The 11,076-nt window shown below is 37.5% G+C and overlaps 1 non-coding gene across 1 annotated transcript; it reads right to left on the minus strand.

Moving 5' to 3' along the window:
• Positions 1–9,544: 9,544 nt before the first annotated feature.
• On the minus strand, positions 9,545–9,617 carry TRNAK-UUU (transfer RNA lysine (anticodon UUU)). Its single transcript has one exon. It is a non-coding gene; the product is annotated as a tRNA-Lys (tRNA).
• Between the last annotated feature and the right edge of the window lie 1,459 nt (positions 9,618–11,076).

Consider the following 11,076-nt stretch of genomic DNA (forward strand, 5'->3'; position numbering starts at 1 on the left):
AATGATCTGAAGTTTCAATTATTGATGATTCTTTAAAAACAGAGTCGCCCGAACAGGGACTCGAACCCTGGACCGTTAGGCTAAAAGCCGAACGCTCTACTGACTGAGCTATCCGGGCTCAAGCGAGTCGAACTCACGTAATAATTGGAATTAGAATTTACATAAATTTATTGAAAGTGAAATGATCTGAAGTTTAAATTATTGATGATTCTTCAAAAACAGAATGGCCCGAACAGGTACTCGAACCCTGGACCGTTATGTTAAAAGTCTATCGCTCTACCGACTGAGCTATCCGGGCTCAAGCGAGGTGAACTCACGTAATAATTGGAATTAGAATTTACATAAATTTATTGAAAGTGAAATGAACTGAAGTTTAAATTATTGATGATTCTTTAAAAATAGAGTCGCCCGAACAGGGACTCGAACCCTGGACCGTTAAGTTAAAAGCCTAGCGCTCTACCGACTGAGCTATCTGGGATGAAACGAAATGAACTCCCATAGTAATTGGGATTAGAATTTACATAAATTTATTGAAAGTGTAATGATCTGAAGTTTAAATTATTGATGATTCTTCAAAAACAGAGTCACCCGAACAGGGAATCGAATCCAGGACCGTTAGGTTAAAAGCCTAACGCTCTACCGACTGAGCTATCCGGGCTCAAGCGAGGTGAACTCACGTAATAATTGGAATTAGAATTTACATAAATTTATTGAAAGTGTAATGATCTGAAGTTTAAATTGTTGATGATTCTTTAAAAACAGAGTCGCCCGAACAGGGACTCGAACCCTGGACCGTTAAGTTAAAAGCCTAGCGCTCTACCGACTGAGCTATGTGGGATGAAGCGAAATGAACTCCCGTAATAATTGGGATTAGAATTTCAATAATTTTACTGGAAATTAAATGATCTGAAGTTTCAATTATTGATGATTCTTTAAAAACAGAGTCGCCCGAACAGGGACTCGAACCCTGGACCGTTAGGCTAAAAGCCGAACGCTCTACTGACTGAGCTATCCGGGCTCAAGCGAGTCGAACTCACGTAATAATTGGAATTAGAATTTACATAAATTTATTGAAAGTGAAATGATCTGAAGTTTAAATTATTGATGATTCTTCAAAAACAGAATGGCCCGAACAGGTACTCGAACCCTGGACCGTTATGTTAAAAGCCTATCGCTCTACCGACTGAGCTATCCGGGCTCAAGCGAGGTGAACTCACGTAATAATTGGAATTAGAATTTACATAAATTTATTGAAAGTGAAATGAACTGAAGTTTAAATTATTGATGATTCTTTAAAAATAGAGTCGCCCGAACAGGGACTCGAACCCTGGACCGTTAAGTTAAAAGCCTAGCGCTCTACCGACTGACCTATCTGGGATGAAACGAAATGAACTCCCATAGTAATTGGGATTAGAATTTACATAAATTTATTGAAAGTGTAATGATCTGAAGTTTAAATTATTGATGATTCTTCAAAAACAGAGTCACCCGAACAGGGACTCGAATCCAGGACCGTTAGGTTAAAAGCCTAACGCTCTACCGACTGAGCTATCCGGGCTCAAGCGAGGTGAACTCACGTAATAATTGGAATTAGAATTTACATAAATTTATTGAAAGTGTAATGATCTGAAGTTTAAATTGTTGATGATTCTTTAAAAACAGAGTCGCCCGAACAGGGACTCGAACCCTGGACCGTTAAGTTAAAAGCCTAGCGCTCTACCGACTGAGCTATGTGGGATGAAACGAAATGAACTCCCGTAATAATTGGGATTAGAATTTCAATAATTTTACTGGAAATTAAATGATCTGAAGTTTCAATTATTGATGACTCTTTAAAAACAGAGTCGCCCGAACAGGGACTCGAACCCTGGACCGTTAGGCTAAAAGCCGAACGCTCTACTGACTGAGCTATCCGGGCTCAAGCGAGTCGAACTCACGTAATAATTGGAATTAGAATTTACATAAATTTATTGAAAGTGAAATGATCTGAAGTTTAAATTATTGATGATTCTTCAAAAACAGAATGGCCCGAACAGGTACTCGAACCCTGGACCGTTATGTTAAAAGCCTATCGCTCTACCGACTGAGCTATCCGGGCTCAAGCGAGGTGAACTCACGTAATAATTGGAATTAGAATTTACATAAATTTATTGAAAGTGTAATGATCTGAAGTTTAAATTGTTGATGATTCTTTAAAAACAGAGTCGCCCGAACAGGGACTCGAACCCTGGACCGTTAAGTTAAAAGCCTAGCGCTCTACCGACTGAGCTATGTGGGATGAAACGAAATGAACTCCCGTAATAATTGGGATTAGAATTTCAATAATTTTACTGGAAATTAAATGATCTGAAGTTTCAATTATTGATGACTCTTTAAAAACAGAGTCGCCCGAACAGGGACTCGAACCCTGGACCGTTAGGCTAAAAGCCGAACGCTCTACTGACTGAGCTATCCGGGCTCAAGCGAGTCGAACTCACGTAATAATTGGAATTAGAATTTACATAAATTTATTGAAAGTGAAATGATCTGAAGTTTAAATTATTGATGATTCTTCAAAAACAGAATGGCCCGAACAGGTACTCGAACCCTGGACCGTTATGTTAAAAGCCTATCGCTCTACCGACTGAGCTATCCGGGCTCAAGCGAGGTGAACTCACGTAATAATTGGAATTAGAATTTACATAAATTTATTGAAAGTGAAATGAACTGAAGTTTAAATTATTGATGATTCTTTAAAAATAGAGTCGCCCGAACAGGGACTCGAACCCTGGACCGTTAAGTTAAAAGCCTAGCGCTCTACCGACTGAGCTATCTGGGATGAAACGAAATGAACTCCCATAGTAATTGGGATTAGAATTTACATAAATTTATTGAAAGTGTACACTGTAAAAAATAATGGTGCATTCTTACACCATATATGCTGTTTTTTCGGTGCCAAAATTGAAACCATTTAAGGTGTACTTCTACACCATTTTTATGATAAATTCACGCCTTTCACAAATATTATTTGCAAGTATGAACGAAATATTAAGCATTTATGCACCATTTATAGTGCTTTTTAACATCTTTTTCAGGAAATCTTTTGAACTCTAATATTACTACTTAGTTTAATGGTGTTAAATGTATACAAAGTTACGCCACGTATATCACAATACTACACCAAATGAAGTGAAGGTGTTAAATATTTTTTCTATATTTAGCACCACGTTTAAGGTGTAAAACAAAGCCATTAATACACCATTTCAAGTCTCTGTTCACTCCATTTCAAAGCCCTATTTACTCCATTTCAGAGCCCTATTTACTCCATTTCAAAGCCCTATTTTCTCCATTTCAAAGCCCTAGCTATTTACTCCATTTCAAAGCCCAAGCTATTTACTCCATTTCAAAGCCCTAATTACTCCATTTCAAAGCCCTATTTACTCCATTTCAAAGCGACTATTTACTCCATTTCAAAGCCCTACTTACTCCATTTCAAAGCCCTATTTACTCCATTCCAAAGCCCTATTTACTCCATTTCAAAGCCCTATTTACTCCATTTCAAACTCCTATTTACTCCATTTTAAACCCGTATTTACTCCATTTCAATGCCCTATTTACTCCATTTCAATGCCCTATTTACTCCATTTCAAAGCCCTATTTACTCCATTTCAAAGCCCAATTTACTCCATTTAAAGCCATATTTAATCCATTTCACACCTCAATTTCCTCCATTTCAAACCCCAATTTACTCCATTTCAAACCCCAATTTACTCCATTTCAAACCCCCAATTTACTCCATTTCAAATCCATATTTACACCATTTCAAACCCATATTTACACCGTTTCAAACCCCTATTTTCACCGTTTCAAACCCCTATTTACTCCATTTCAAGTCTCCTTTTAACAATTTCAAGCCCCTGTTCACCCCATTCCAAGTTGATTTTAGTACGACAATTAACAGATTGTCTTCCATTCGGCTGAAAACCCCCGCAATTTGTCGGTTTTGGATTCGGTATATTATGATTACAAGTTGGGAAAACCAAAATATTACCTCTCCGTGTCAAGAGATCTACTACTACAAACGTATTTACCTAGATATGGAATTATTTCACTTTTTTGAAGTAAAAATTTACGAAATATTGAAGCAGTATTCCAAACATAGCGAATGTACAGTAAAGCAGACGACATTTTACATCCAATAAGGATAAATCTTGGACACACTGAAATCAGTCAATGGGGAAAAGAACAGGAAATGAAGTCTACGCTTCAGCTGTTTACCCTATATTCTGAAAGCTACATTCACAACTGGTTTGCAGTGTAAACACTATCGTCTCGTCTCACCTCAACAATATTCTTAGTTTGCCAACATGAGTGTTAACGTTAACACCAAAGCTAAATTTTAGCTAGACGCACTAATAGTCAATGCGCACCATAAAGAGAACAAAAAGTCTGTAGCTACTACCCGTTTACCACTAGCCCTTTTACTATTCTAATTGCCACCACGATCTTTTCTTCTATTATAAAATCTTAACCTGATTATTTAAGAGTGTATTTAACTTTCGGCTCACTCTGAACCGTTGATGTCTCTTCATTTCAGACACGAAAATCAAAGCCCAAAGTTTGCTTCACCTCAGGCCTCAATTATTTACTCTTTGTTTCACTAAGCCTATAGCGGATAATACTTGATATATCCGACGGAGTCTAGGTCTTAGTTTTCTTCATGAAATAACTAAACCCAGGATTATTCTATATACAGATGTAGTATAGCTTAAGTAATATATAAACAGCCATTTCAAATAATAATATTAAAAAACATCCTTGAAATATCAAAATGAAACAGAGCTTTAAAGCTACAAAAGTACTAAATGCATCGTAATTACAAAAAGATTTCCACATATTCACTTTATATTATGGAAAAAGTGAATATTAAGGTTCTGTAGGATTTCTTAACACATCAAAACAAAGCGAACTGCTAACTCGGCGCACTAGTGTGATAACGGACAGACACACACAGACAAAAAAATAGACTGCTTTTTAACTCTTTCCGTATTAATTTTGAATTGAGAAAAGAGATTATCTTAAATATTAAAATAAATATAATTATTTTTAATTATTTTAATCTTCAATTATTAACATTAATAATAGTTAAATCGTTTAAAATAAAGTTATACCTATTATCATCTCAAACTTTGCTAATATTGACGTTTAAAGTAAAGGGTACCCCTCTTGCCCGCTTTCCTCAAATTTTGGGGTATATATACGATTCGTTTCCACTATAATAGCAAGGAAAAAGCGCAATTGCGAAAACCTTTGGTGGCGATCCCACCTTAGGGAGGCTAGACGTTTCTCGTAACCCTAGCTGATCGCCGCGTATATCCTAAAACCAAACGATGATAATGGAGTAGAAGCCAATGATACAGATTGGTGTCTATGTGGAATAGACGGAAGACCAGTGGATGGTGGTGTTAGAAGCCAATGATACAGATTGGTGTCATGTGGAATAGACGGAAGACCAGTGGATGGTGGTGTTAGAAGCCAATGATACAGATTTGTGTCTATGTGGAATAGACGGAAGACCAGTGGGTGGTGGTGTTAGAAGTCAATGATACAGATTGGTGTATATGTGGAATAGACGGAAGACCAGTGGATGGTGGTGTTAGAAGCCAGTGTAAGTGCAGACGGGTGTCAATGTGGGATTGACAAAGAACAGAAGATGGTGGTGATTAGAAGCCAGTATGTACAGACTGTTGTCCAAGTGGAATGGACGAAGACCAGAAGCTGGTGGTGATTAGAAGCCAGGAAGAACAGACTAATGTCCGTGTGGGATGGACAAAACCAGATGATGGTGTGAGAACTCAAGTAGAGGAGCCATTTCCGTGACTGTGAAAGCAGTTCGGAAATGGCGAACACGTTTGCTCCGATACGCAAACTGCGAACGCGGTCACGTGGGTGTAACAACGGACAGACAGACAGACAGACAGACACACACACACAGACACGGCCGTTACAAAACCTCTCCTGGACTACGTCACACGGAGAGGTAAAAAGTTCCCGATGGAAATACAGTAATTCTCGGGAACACGAAGAATCTATACCCGAGATAATCTTATTATCTAATGAAGATTGAGTGGTTATGTAAAATGAGCAATAATTCCATGTATTTTTTTAAATATTAAGCAAAATTTAGAGTTTAGAAGAACGAAATATTTTCAAATCGAAGAAATGTACCTTGATAAAGCGATTAGCAAATTGTTATATTTAAGTCATATGCATTATGTAACACTGTAATGAAGTTTGAACATAGAATGAGTACCAAAAATCTATTTTCTAACGTAACATTGTTCCTCTAAAAAACATTTCATTTTTAAACGCTGTCACCGATAAAATGTTTATTATCATTGAAGTGGTTTTTCAATTTTTAGCATTTATAGGATATGAATATATGCATACGCTTATTATCACGAGGTCAAATGCTTAATTTATGAACCTTAGGTCTCAAAGACGCCTAAGCAAAACTAACCCTAATCTGATCTATAAAACAAGCAATATTTTGGAAAAAGAAGATGCTTATTCTTCAAAATCCTTAATTAATATAACGTTATTGTTCAAGGACCTAAAGAAATGGAGCATTTCTTCGAATAGGCCCGCTTTTATGAAGCTAGATTCCCACTCCACGGAAGAGACGACGGAAACCCGGCAGAAAGGGGTTCGACCGACGGAATTTCCGTTCGGTCGGGCGTAAGTTGTGTTCTATTTTTTCGGTCGTGTTCGGCGTTACGCCGGTGTCTCAGCCAATGAAATTATCCCACTGACAACGTCATAAATTTCAAGACCGCACGCACACGCGAGATCGATTGATAGCCGCCATTTTTTGTGGTTGACCAAGGCTTATCGGAAACATACCACCAAGAAAGAAAAATTAAATTAACGGAAGTAAAAAGAGATAAGATGTTAATAAGGAAAAGTTTACTGAGGAAGCTAGAAAATATCCCTTCTAGTACGATCCAAGCGACAAGGGGACAAAGAGTGTGAAATAGATGTTGAGGAAAAAACTCAAATCTGTCACGTGACTCAAAAATATCTACCGCCAAACTGAAAATTCAGTCGTAGTTTGAACGGTCTACCGCCGGACGCCAGCGTAAGTTAAAATTTTTACCGTTGGCTGTGTGATTTCCGCCGGTTTTTTTCGGTCGAGTGGGAATCTAGTTTAATGCCTAATAAAGAAAGGTGTTGCTTTAAAAAGTAACATGTGCTCTTTATTAATACCGATCTGACTCCATTAGTTGTTACCCAAGAGAGATCATTTGTTTAATTTTAACGGCATTAACTTATAGTCGTGTTAATTCACACAAATTGATATAATAGAAAAGCCTTCAACGTGTATATACACAATAGGAAAGGTAGTGAAGTCCCACCGAACACTGTCAATAATGATCCCAGTAAATGGGGTGAATAGGGGTTTGAAATGGGCAAATAGTGACAATAAATGGGGTAAATAAAGACTTGAAAAGAGGTGAATAGGGGTTTTGCAATGGTGTAAATAGGGCTTGAAATAAGGTAAATATACACTTGAAATGGGCTAAATTTAGACTTGAAATGGGTTACATTTAGACTTGAAATGGGGTAAATATAGATTTGAAATGGGATAAATAAAGACTTGAAATAAGGTAAATAGGAGTTTTCATTGGCGTAAATAGGTTTAAAATGGGGTAAATATAAGGAATTGAAATGAGGTAAATAGGGGTTTTGCAATAGTGAAAATAGGACAAGAAATGGGGTAAATTTAGACTTGAAATGTGGTAAATATAGGCTTGAAATGGGGTAGATATGGAGTTGAAATGGGGTAGATATGGAGTTGAAATGGGGTAGATATGGAGTTGAAATGGGGTAGATATGGAGCTGAAATGGGGTAGATATGGAGTTGAAATGGGGTTAATAGCGACTTTAAATGGGATAAATATAGATTTGAAATTGGGTAAATAGGAGTTTCGCAATGGTGTAAATAAGGCTGGAAAAGGGGTAAATAGGGACTTTAAATGGGGTAAATAAGGGTTTTGTAATGGTGTAAATAGGGGTTTTGCAATGGTGTAAATAAGGCTTGAAAAGGTGTAAATAGGGGTTTTGCAATTGTGTAAATAGGGGTTTTGCAATGGTGTAAATAGGGGTTTTGCAATAGTGTAAATAGGGGTTTTGCAATGGTGTAAATAGGGGTTTTGCAATGGTGTAAATAGGGTTTTGCAATGGTGTAAATAGGGGTTTTGCAATGGTGTAAATAGGGGTGTTGCAATGGTGTAAATAGGGGTTTTGCAATGGTATAAATATGGGTTTTGCAATGGTGTAAATAGGGGTTTTGCAATGGTGTAAATAGGGGTTTTGCAATGGTGTAAATAGGGGCTTTGCAATGGTGTAAATAGGGGTTTTGCAATGGTGTAAATAGGGTTTTGCAATGGTGTAAATAGGGGTTTTGCAATGGTGTAAATATGGGTTTTGCAATGGTGTAAATAGGGATTTTGCAATGGTGTAAATAGGGCTTGAAATGGGGTAAATATGGACTTGAAATGGTGTAAATATGGACTTGAAATGGTGTAAATATGGACTTGAAATGAGGTGAATAGGGGTTTGCAATGGTGTAAATGGGGTAAATATAGACTTGGAATGGGCAAATTAAGGACTTAAAATTGGGTAAATAGGGGTTTGCAAAGGTGTATTTTCGTATTATTTTAACACCATTTTATGGTATAATCGAAGGTGTTATTTTAATCCATTTGTGTATAATTTGAGCAACTTTTATTGAATGATGTTTTATGAATCCGTTTTTTGCACCATTCATTTTCGCTAATGGTGTTTGTAAAATATCGCACTATTTTCATACAATTTCAACACATTGTCAAGGTGTACAAATACTGCGGATTAAATTTTACACAACTACAACACTTTTTAGGTACCTTAATTTAGAGTGCATAACTCCATTTTCACATTATTTCAACATCTTTTTAAGGGCCTGCGAAGGTGTTATTTTATATCAATTGCGCACCTTTCCAAGGATGAGGTTTTTTCCATCCTTATTTACACCTTTTATTTAAGCCAATGGTGTTCAAAACATAACTCTATTTTCACATTATTTGAACACCTTTTATATGGGCCTTGCGAAGGTGTTATTTTATATCGTTTGGGTATCATTTGTGCGCCTTTTAATGAATGAGGCTTTTTCAACCCTTATTCACGACGTTTATTTAAGCGAATGGTGTTTAAAAAATATCGCACTAATTCTATGCCATTTGAGCACCATTTAATGGGGTATTCTATGGGGTTTTTTTTATATAATTAAGGTATCATTTGCACACCTTTTAAAGAATTAAGCTTTAAAACCCATTTCTACACCATTCGTTTAAGCTAATGGTGTTTTTAAAATATCGAACCATTTTCGTACTATTTCCGCACCTTGTCAAGGTGCATAAATAGTGCACATTGTTTTAACACCATTATGGCACTATTTAGACACCACAATTTTTTACAGTGTAATGATCTGAAGTTTAAATTATTGATGATTCTTCAAAAACAGAGTCACCCGAACAGGGACTCGAACCCTGGACCGTTAGGTTAAAAGCCTAACGCTCTACCGACTGAGCTATCCGGGCTCAAGCGAGGTAAACTCACGTAATATTTGGAATTAGAATTTACATAAATTTATTGAAAGTGAAATGATCTGAAGTTTAAATTATTGATGATTCTTCAAAAACAGAACCGCCCGAACACGGCCTCGAACCCTGGACCGTTAGGCTAAAAGACGAACGCTCTACTGACTGAGCTATCTGGGCTCAAGCGTGGTGAACTCACGTAATAATTGGAATTAGAATTTACATAAAGAGGGGTATACGGGTTCCATAGAACTTTGGGTAAACTAGCGGAAAAATTCAAACATAGTCTTATCGAAATCTTTGATTAATTTTACGAAAGACAAGTACTTAGCGCTACCAAATCCCAATTTTCACATCGGACCGATCAGCGTAATCGGTGATATTCGCCTTGGAAGATGCGCATTCAATGTTAAAAGATAGGGAAGATTCCTAGTTTTAGTGGTGCTCTTTAATGCCTTACCCCCCACTGACTTGTATAAATCTCGGCGCAAAGCTACCTCAACACATGCTTAAAATATCCAGAAAGTTTGGTTTTGTAGGAACTAATAGTATTGATGTAACAGAAGGATATAGAAGGTTACGTTTCCTGGAATAAATAGACTATTTGTAGACAACAACGCCTGGTGGGGTGCTCCACTAAAAGTCTAGCTGTAGCGACGGAAAAGTCGCTTCAAGGGGCTCTCTGGAAGCTTTTATACTACCAAAACCCCTGTATAGAATGAAAATATTTCCATTTGGTTGCTTTACTCCCAATGAAGATGATAAAAAAACAACACACTATCCTTAAGTAATAGGTTCATTTTTATTACGTACAGTGGTTAACAGACTCATATCATATTACATCTGGTATGTCTTCATCCATTTGCAGGTTTTCTAGTTCTGTTGCGTCTTCGCAAATAAGACGCGCAGCAGATTGGGGCCACGAACCTTTATGTTCGTGTCTGCGGTAGCCCAAGTACCAAATTACACTACTTACGTGGGCACATGTGCCCACCGTTAGCGCCCCACCCTTGCAATTACAATACCACCGCTGAATGGCGTTCATTCCAACACCATTAGGAGTATATTGTATAAATGCCTGATGTTCGGTAGATTTGGAAAACTGGCCAGGTACTTTAACCCTAAGAAGGTTGTTTTCGACCTTACAGAGCTCGACTGTAAAAGTTCCTAACCGGTCAATTATTAGGCCGACGTATGATTCAGCTCTCCTTGTTTTAAAATCACTCATGACCACATCCCGCACGTCGTCTTCTGTAAGTACCGGGAAATCGTCGAGCTGGATATCGTTCAGTTTCTCCCATTTGGTAGGTTTTCTCGAAAGTCCGTCTCGTTCCACTCTCTCCTTTAGTTCATTTATTTGTCCTTTTGACGCTTCCATTCTTTGGACGGTGGCTTCCCAATTTCCTTTGTGCAGCAAATCAGGATGGAAGGCGTTTAGTAGTGCCGCCGCTATTCTAAG

The sequence above is a fragment of the Phalangium opilio genome, unplaced genomic scaffold (genome assembly GCF_054372755.1).
Source record: "Phalangium opilio isolate 3A_F unplaced genomic scaffold, DU_Popi_V2 ptg001170l_1, whole genome shotgun sequence".
NCBI lineage: Eukaryota > Metazoa > Arthropoda > Arachnida > Opiliones > Phalangiidae > Phalangium > Phalangium opilio.